The sequence below is a fragment of the Antrostomus carolinensis genome, unplaced genomic scaffold, assembly GCF_000700745.2.
Source record: "Antrostomus carolinensis isolate BGI_N321 unplaced genomic scaffold, ASM70074v2 Scaffold46121, whole genome shotgun sequence".
Lineage (NCBI taxonomy): Eukaryota > Metazoa > Chordata > Aves > Caprimulgiformes > Caprimulgidae > Antrostomus > Antrostomus carolinensis.
The window spans coordinates 1-8077 of record NW_010297075.1 but is presented as its reverse complement, the minus strand read 5'-3'; the positions used below and the strand labels follow the sequence as shown (position 1 = coordinate 8077).

Below are 8077 nucleotides of genomic sequence, written 5' to 3'. Positions count from 1 at the left end.
CCCCAGGTCCTCATCTTCATGCCCCCCCCAAATGGAATTTCATCAGGAGTTCCTTCTATGAGGAAAACCAACAGTATCAAATCAGCTTCTTACAGTCTATGAAGCAAGTGTAAAAACGAAGTGTGGATCACACCCTTTGATCGGACCAAAATAAAGATCAGACAAATGACATCACCTTTTGTCTGACTGTTCTGTGCGTTTGTTTCTGGCCTTATTTCCATATGAAGAGTTATAATGCCGGACTGAACTATACATACAGCCTAAAGTATGCAGAGAGAAGAAAGAGTTTATGGCTACTTGAAGCAGGATAATACAGCAACTGTGAATCCTCAGCCTCTTCTACACAATTTGCTTTTCTTACTGAAGAAAGAAAAGTAACTGCCATTTCAAAAGTGATTATTGTACATACATAATAATTATTGCTCATAAAAATACCAACACAAAATCTATAATTGCACAAATTAAATCTGATATTAGGATCTGCACTAATTCCTACCAAAAAAAAATCCCCATCTCTGAAGCTGCTATAAAAACATGTCACCACAGTTTTAAAAACATGCAGAAATAAAGAAAATGTTAGTTGGTCAGACACAAAACAGAGAAATACTAGGAAGTAAAGTTTGCTAAACAGCATTATTTGTAGCATTTAACACCTTACAGGAAAGCAAAAAGGAGGAAAAAAAATTACCTTACTTCAGCTGGCGGATTTTGTGAGTAAGGATTTGCAGAGCATGCCAAAATCCTGACTACAGCTCCAGGATGATATGTTTCCAGAATGTGCACTGCGGTGGGATAAACTGGTTCCTCAAAAGCAAGTTCCACATAGTCCTGGCTACAGAAGGTGGGTGGTGTCCTCTTGAAAGGCAGCCGGGCGCTGGGGCAATGATCCCACCAGGTCCCGTAAGTTCGAAAGACAGCAGTCTGAGTGAAGTCACCAGAACTAGGGTACACGTTTGGAATACCTGCTAAATTCCACATGGTATACGACATGCTGTTCTCACTGCCATAGTGAGAGCTGAAATCCAGCACTTCTTTGGCATACTGAACTATTTCAACATTGATGGGTAAGGCTCGGGTGTTTGATTCAATAGCCCTCCGGCTGTTCATTTCTCCTCTCGTCGCTGTCCTAGCTCGGCGCCGAAGGCACATATAGTAAAACATGCTCAGAACTGTTAACATGGGAAACACTGGTGACATCTAGATAGGGCTCAGGAAGATGCAAAAGGTCAGGAGTTCTTTATAAAGTGCATTAACTGCTTGTAGCCTTTCGGAAAAGAGCTGATAAAACAGAATGAATAAACATAGTGAGCAGATAAAACATTCTTAGAAAGCAAACTGTACGCTTTTGTCTAACCTCTTAAACGAAGTACTGCTACTAAAACATTAATGAACTATTACATTTTATTTTAAGACAATTATTTATCTGGAAGCTACTAAGTGTAGCTTCCCATCTACTGTGTTTAAAAAAAGAGAAGACTATGAAGAAACATTAGTCAAAACTAGCCCTCAAGCAACAAAAAGACTAATGGTTAAATTAAGCATTATTTTCAGGGATTTATTAAAAGAAAAAATCTTGTGCTTAGGGAAATGAAATCAAGTATAAAATGAAATCTAGTGCTTGCAGTAAACAACTGTAGAAGAGTATTTGAAGGTACAGTTAAAATTACCTGTAGTATAGTTTTGAAATACCTCAACTAAAATTGTAAACAGAGCATTCAGGTACCTAGTCAGGCTGCAGCAGAGCTCAACAAAACCCAAGTGACTGCACTGCTTGTATTCTGCAGTAAAACTGCTCCCAGGACCCGAATTAGTTCATTTCAAGCCAGCTCAGGTATATCTAGACCATGTTATAACCTGGAGAATAAATACACCCTTCAAAGACAGCCAGAAAGCTGTCCAGAAAGCTGCACAGCTAACCCAACAAATTGTTTCCTCTAATTTGTTCCCATAACTTGTGAATGGTTTTAGGAGTGAAAAGAGTTTTGGGTGGTTAATCTAAACAAAAAGTTAACCCACTGCTTCCTGTATCAGAGCACCAGCTTGAAACAGCCTCACAAAAGTACTGTCTTTACCCTTTGAAGTTGTCCATGACAGCATTCACCAATGACAGAAGGGTCACCAGCCTCCTGAAGGATGCTTAGAATTCTTGAACAACATCATCTTCCTTTAAGCCAAGCAACAAACTAAGTCTTCAGAAGAGTCCTGGTATCAGAAGCAGAAGTCTCCATAGAAAGCATTTTACTTCTGATAAGAGAGAATATTTTCATTTATGTAACAGTTTGATGCAAAATGTACTAGATCTGCACACAAGGCCACCTAAAAAATCAACACTAAACATACTAATAATTAAGGATACCGACGTGTTTTATATGGCCTACATCAAATCACAAGTAAAACAAACAAGCAAGCAGGTTTAACTATTAGAAAAAGCCAAATTAAAGGTCTCTTTAGTAAAAAGTTTTATATTTATAACGGTGAAGAAATATTAATAGCTCAATGTTGTCTTCAGAACACAGAAGGGCAGTATCTTAATCCCTACTAGTAAAAATCCTCTTACAAATGCTTGTCCAATACTCAGCAGCCACTCCATACCCCCATGATGCAAACTGTCAGATTTACCAACACACAAGGAAACGTGGAACGTACGCTCTGATTTCTGCTGCAGCACACAACACGCCTGGGCAGTAACACAGCACTCCAGAACTCACATCCTCCAGCACCACAGACCTTCTCACAAACTGACCTTTGGATTAGCACGTTCATGGGATTTACTAGGAAAGAATAAGGAGCAATGCCCATAACCTGCTAAGAGGCCAAATCAGGGATGACTAAGCGTGTCTCAAAATAGAATAAATGTTTCGACAACAGCCTGTACTAGAGTTGCCAGTTAGATTATCACCGGATACATACTGTGGTAACCACTGAAAGTGGCTCCTCTATTGCAGAAGACCCATCAAACAACCATTAACATGACACCTCACATTGCCTGGGAGACAAACCACGATATTTAATATTTCGATGGGTACAAGTGAGACCATACTTCACAGAGTGTTTGGAAGCACAAGCTTAAAGTAGGGTAAATAATTAAACAAATGGAGAGGAATCAAAGCGACTTCTGTAAGCCTCTATATAAATCCACTGTGCATGTTTCTTGGGTAAACTCCCTCTTTCCCATACTCACAAAACACACGTAGATGTACAAACAGCTCTTTCGCTTGAACACCGCTGCCAGGAAGGTGCTTGTGGTAACAGATAAGGACAGGCTGCACTATTTGACCCTCTTACTCATGACAGTGAGAGTGTTTACCAATAAAGTGTTCACTTCTCACTTTCTTGCCTCCTCTATTGCTAGCTTTTTGTTTAGTTCCTGTCCTTCATTCAGTTTCACATGTTGACATAGCTGTCAGCAACAGGAATTACTCCTGACATTCAGTGCAGAAGGGAATGCATAAGACACTATGCTGGATCCACTTCAAGCTTTCCTGGAATGCCAAAACCCAATAATGTCACATTTCCCCCAAACATACTGTTGAACCACTTTTTAGAAAAGGCACTGGGGAAAAAGCAGCACAACCCCCAATCTCTCCTCCTTAAAAAAACATCCCAAAAAAACAACTCCAAACTGAAAATTGGTATTTTAACTTTTCAGCATGGAGCTACTGTAAGATGTAAGTGAACATTACATTCTCCTTCTGGATTTTTCCCTCTTAAAAAGAAAAATCTATGCCAACAGACATTAAACTTCAACAAACCTACTGCTGTCAAACCCTGGAATCGTGTAGACCAGCATATACACCAGCTTCTAACTCAAAATTTCACTTACTAACATGTTTTGAAGGCTGCTCCATGGAAATTACAGCTTTTCAGACCTCAATTTTAAGAATTATTCAGCTGGGGTACTTCAAGATCAGGTGCAAATCACTTATCTCACATATGCATCCTACACAACTTCACATGTGCACTGCAAACTCCAGGCTGCCTCTGGCCGCAGCCTGGAGCCCGCACAGTGCTGCTGCAAAACGCAGCCGTGCTCCCGACGGGCTTGTTGAAGAGCAGCGTAAGCGCCGCCTGGCTCACAGCTCTACACCAACTACCTGCCCAGTTTAAGTCAGGGCTAACAGAGCACGTAACTTGAAATCATGCTGCAGATTTTCCATCAGCAGAAACAGTAATTTGGGTCATCTCTCCTCTACCAATGTGATGATTTTTGTAAAACCTGTAAAAATTTCATATGCCACTTTGTCAATTTTGGCTGAGACTAGTCAACAGGCTCAAAAGTAAGTAAGTAGGAAGAAACAGGGCAGAGCACACAGCTTTCATACAAATGTGTTAGTCCAGACAATACAAGTGGAGGTAAATTACTTCTAAAGAGTTAAAAGCAATATAGGATTTAGTATGTTATAACAAGTAGCAGGAAACAGAAAACAGAAAACTATTATAAAAGAAGGATAACTAAGCATTAGGACTACAATACAAATAAGAACTCTTCTTTTGGCATTTTAAAAGAAGCATTAGGAATTGTGAGGAGTCAAAAGACAAACAAGAAATTGCTCAGGAGGCTGAAGGATAAGCTAGTGAAAGAATTACATTAACTACAGATCAGTAGGGCCAGATGATACAGAGATTTTTTTTTTTTTTTCAGGAAATACCTCAGGTCAAGTTGATTTCCAATTAAAAGGATCTAACTTTGCAAAAAGGACAAAAATGCAGACTCAGGCCTATGCAAAGCATCAAGATAAAACAGCTATGAAAGAGAGCATCGCGTGCGCATGCAAGCTGCCCTCCTACCAAACTGCTTAATGTGTTATTTTTAAGAGACCCATTTGGGCCCCTGCAACTACACCTTCCAATCTCTGGCAGCATCTTTGTCCTACTGTTTATTACTCATTTTGTACAGGCACAGTTATGCCAAACTGAAGCTTAATAAAGGTTTCTTTTAAACGTATCTTATTATCTTCCTCCCAAGCAGCAGTCTTCTACTTCTTTTCTTTTATTTGGTTAGTTCCATATCATAACTTCTTTCTGTCAGGATGCCATGAAATGGACTGAAATGGTACTACTGAATACCAAGACCTGCAGGGGCCACCTCACACAAGCACAACCGTTTGATTAGAAACAGAACACAATAGGCTATGAACGTACCAGTTCTGGAGCCCCCAACATAAGAAAGACATGGACCAGTTAGAACGAGTCCAGAGGAGGCCACGAGGACGATCCGAGGGCTGGAGCACCTCTCCTATGAGGACAGGCTGAAAGAGTTGGGGCTGTTCAGCCTGGAAAAGAGAAGGCTCCGGGGAGATCTTATAGCTGCCTTCCAATACCTGAAGGGGCTACAAGAAAGCTGGGGAGGGACTTTTCATAAGGGCAGTTAATGACAAAACAAGGGGAAATGGGTTTAAACTGAAAGAGGGCAGGTTTAGATTAGATATTAGGAAGAAGTTCTTCACTGTGAGGGTGATCAGACACTGGAACAGGTTGCCCAAGGAAGTTGTAGATGCCCCCTCCCTGGCAGTGTTTAAGGCCAGGCTGGATGAGGATTTGAGCAACCTGGTCTAGTGGAAAGTGTCCCTGCTGATGGTAGGGGGGTTGGAACTAGATGATCTTTAGGGTCCCTTCCAATCCTAACCATTCTATGATTCTATGATTGTGAGGTGCTGCTCTACACCCACGTGCCTATTTTGCACTTCCAGGTTGGATCCCGACCCCAGTCTCTCTCGGGGCTGCCTGAGCTCTGCCCTCTGGTGTCATGCCCCACACAGACCCATTCCTCTATGTTTCACAGCCACCTCTACAGCTGGCACTCCTGGGGAGCCAGGCCAGCCCCAGGGCTCACCCAGCCAGACACCAACCGCTCCTGCAAGCCGGTGTAGCTTTCAGTCTGTTCATCTCCCCAAACCAACTCGTTGCCAGTTCACGTGAAGTCAGTGCTGGCTCATGGGAGCAGTAAGACTGCAAGAGCCCCAAGTCAGACCAGCTCAGGGTGCCATGGAAATGTTACCTCTAGTTTTACAAGACAGATGGAGCTCCAGAGAACCAGATTGGACTAGACCTGGAATAAAACTTTCCTAAGAGAGAGAGGTGCTACCTGCTTTCAAAAACATATTACAATTCATCAGAGTATTTACAATCTCCTACTCAGATCATTATTTAATTGCCAACTTTTTTAACCATACAGGCAAATTCCTTTTTTTTATTATGATTAACTCTTCTTCCCTTCATGCTACACGTAGAGAAAGCCTTCTAAAAATGTAATTCACTATTTCCTTCTTTAAAACGCAAAGAATCTTGATAGAGGAAAACTTCCTATGGTTCCTCTACAGATTTAATGGGAACAGGCACTAATTAAACTAAAGCACTTCAAAGCACTGGATCTCTTTGGTCTATTTTGCCTCTTTTTTACAGGGAGTTTATGTACACAAATCTATTTTCCAACTTCCAAGCAACCTATCCTGTTAATGATTATTGTACCTATTCATTTTGGTTGTTTTGGCAAATACAGCTCCCCAGTATTCACAACTTCATCCCATTAGAGCAGAAACAGGACCTAGTTACAGAGTTATCCTACAACTAGACTGCTGAGAAAAGGTGGGGAAACATAGAGAAAGATACTGGGGACTTTGGAGAGGCTGCAAAGTGAAGGATGTCTGCGAAAACATAGCAAGTAGCAAGACATTACACGTAGAAAAAAAAATGAAAGACGGCTTATTTCCTCCCTGAGACATACCTGGCAACATGTGCATCAGACAAGAGCTCATACTATTTCCAGAGAAGCAAATGTTGTCTATACAAGTCATGTTTGCACTGGGTTTGATTTTTAAAGCCAGAAAGGTAATAATTCCTCTTTACACCAGCTTTGCTAATCTGACACTTGGGAGTACTGTGCAGAGTTTTCTTTTATTTGTCTATAAAAGAAACAGCAACATTGACAAATTACAAGGAACGTATAAATGACAAAAACAATAGATTGTATTATCTCTGAAGAAAGATTAATGCAATTTAATATATGCCTCTTAGATAAAAGATGGGAAATCTCTTAATTATCTTTGCACGTTAATGCACAGAGGGAATACTGGAACCTTACATTACATGCTAAACAGAGTATTTTTACCACAGGTAATTACCTAGATTATAACAACATCTACACTCAACTTGTTGAAACTAGAAGCTAATATTAATTAAAAATTAATAAGCTCTTGGAGTATACTTTAAACTCAGGCCTCACTTGCTGTGTTTCTTCCTGTAGCATGTTCTGGCACCAAAAACATGGCCATTTTACATATTTGCAACTTAGAAATTTACAGTTTGAAAAAAAGTGGAACATTAGGCCGGTTCTATTTAAAACCTTGCTTGTGTTGCCATCATGAGCATCAAAACAGGTGAAATCCAAGAATTTCTGATTACTTCACTGATTGCCTGTTCCTCCCTGTGAGAACCAGGTTCAGCATCGCAGTATAATGGAGTCAAATATTCTGTAGGCATCTTTACAAGCTCCAAGTGACCACCGTGCTTTCTGGAGCTTGTCTTCACGTATAACAGAATATGTGCAAATCAACAGGTAACCTCTTTTAAAAACGACTCATTCTACACAAAGCCTAAACTCACCAGCAACATATCACTTTGTTTTGAACAACTAACTCCCCTTCCAGCTACGGTGAAACTCTCCTCCTCCTGCCAAAACAAACAAACAAAAATTCCCCATTCACACTACTTTCAATAAGCAATTCAAGTGCATTTGTCTTCTCATTTTTCTCTTCACAATGTTGAACTACCTCTCCACACAGTCCCATTCTGTCCAGCATTTGCTTGCTGGTCCCCTGCCTCCTCACTGCACTGATCACAGCTAGGAGGCCACGCAGTTATCTCCCACCACCCATCCCTCTGCCTGCACTGACGATAAATAACAGCTCACGGGACGGGAAGCAGCCCAGAGCCCAAACCTAAAATAATGAGTAAATACTGCTGGTAAGCTCCCCCGCTGCTTCGGCTGTGCTGCGATCGGGCAACGGGGCTGTGAGTGGTGCGACACGAGGGGGACGGCGGGGCAGTGAACACCCGTGGGGAGGGAGCCGGACGCTCC

The 8077-nt window shown here is 41.2% G+C and overlaps 1 pseudogene; it reads right to left on the bottom strand.

The window, feature by feature from the left end:
* Window positions 1–684: 684 nt before the first annotated feature.
* On the bottom strand, window positions 685–1197 carry LOC104533096 (F-box/LRR-repeat protein 4 pseudogene; annotated as a pseudogene).
* Between the last annotated feature and the right edge of the window lie 6880 nt (window positions 1198–8077).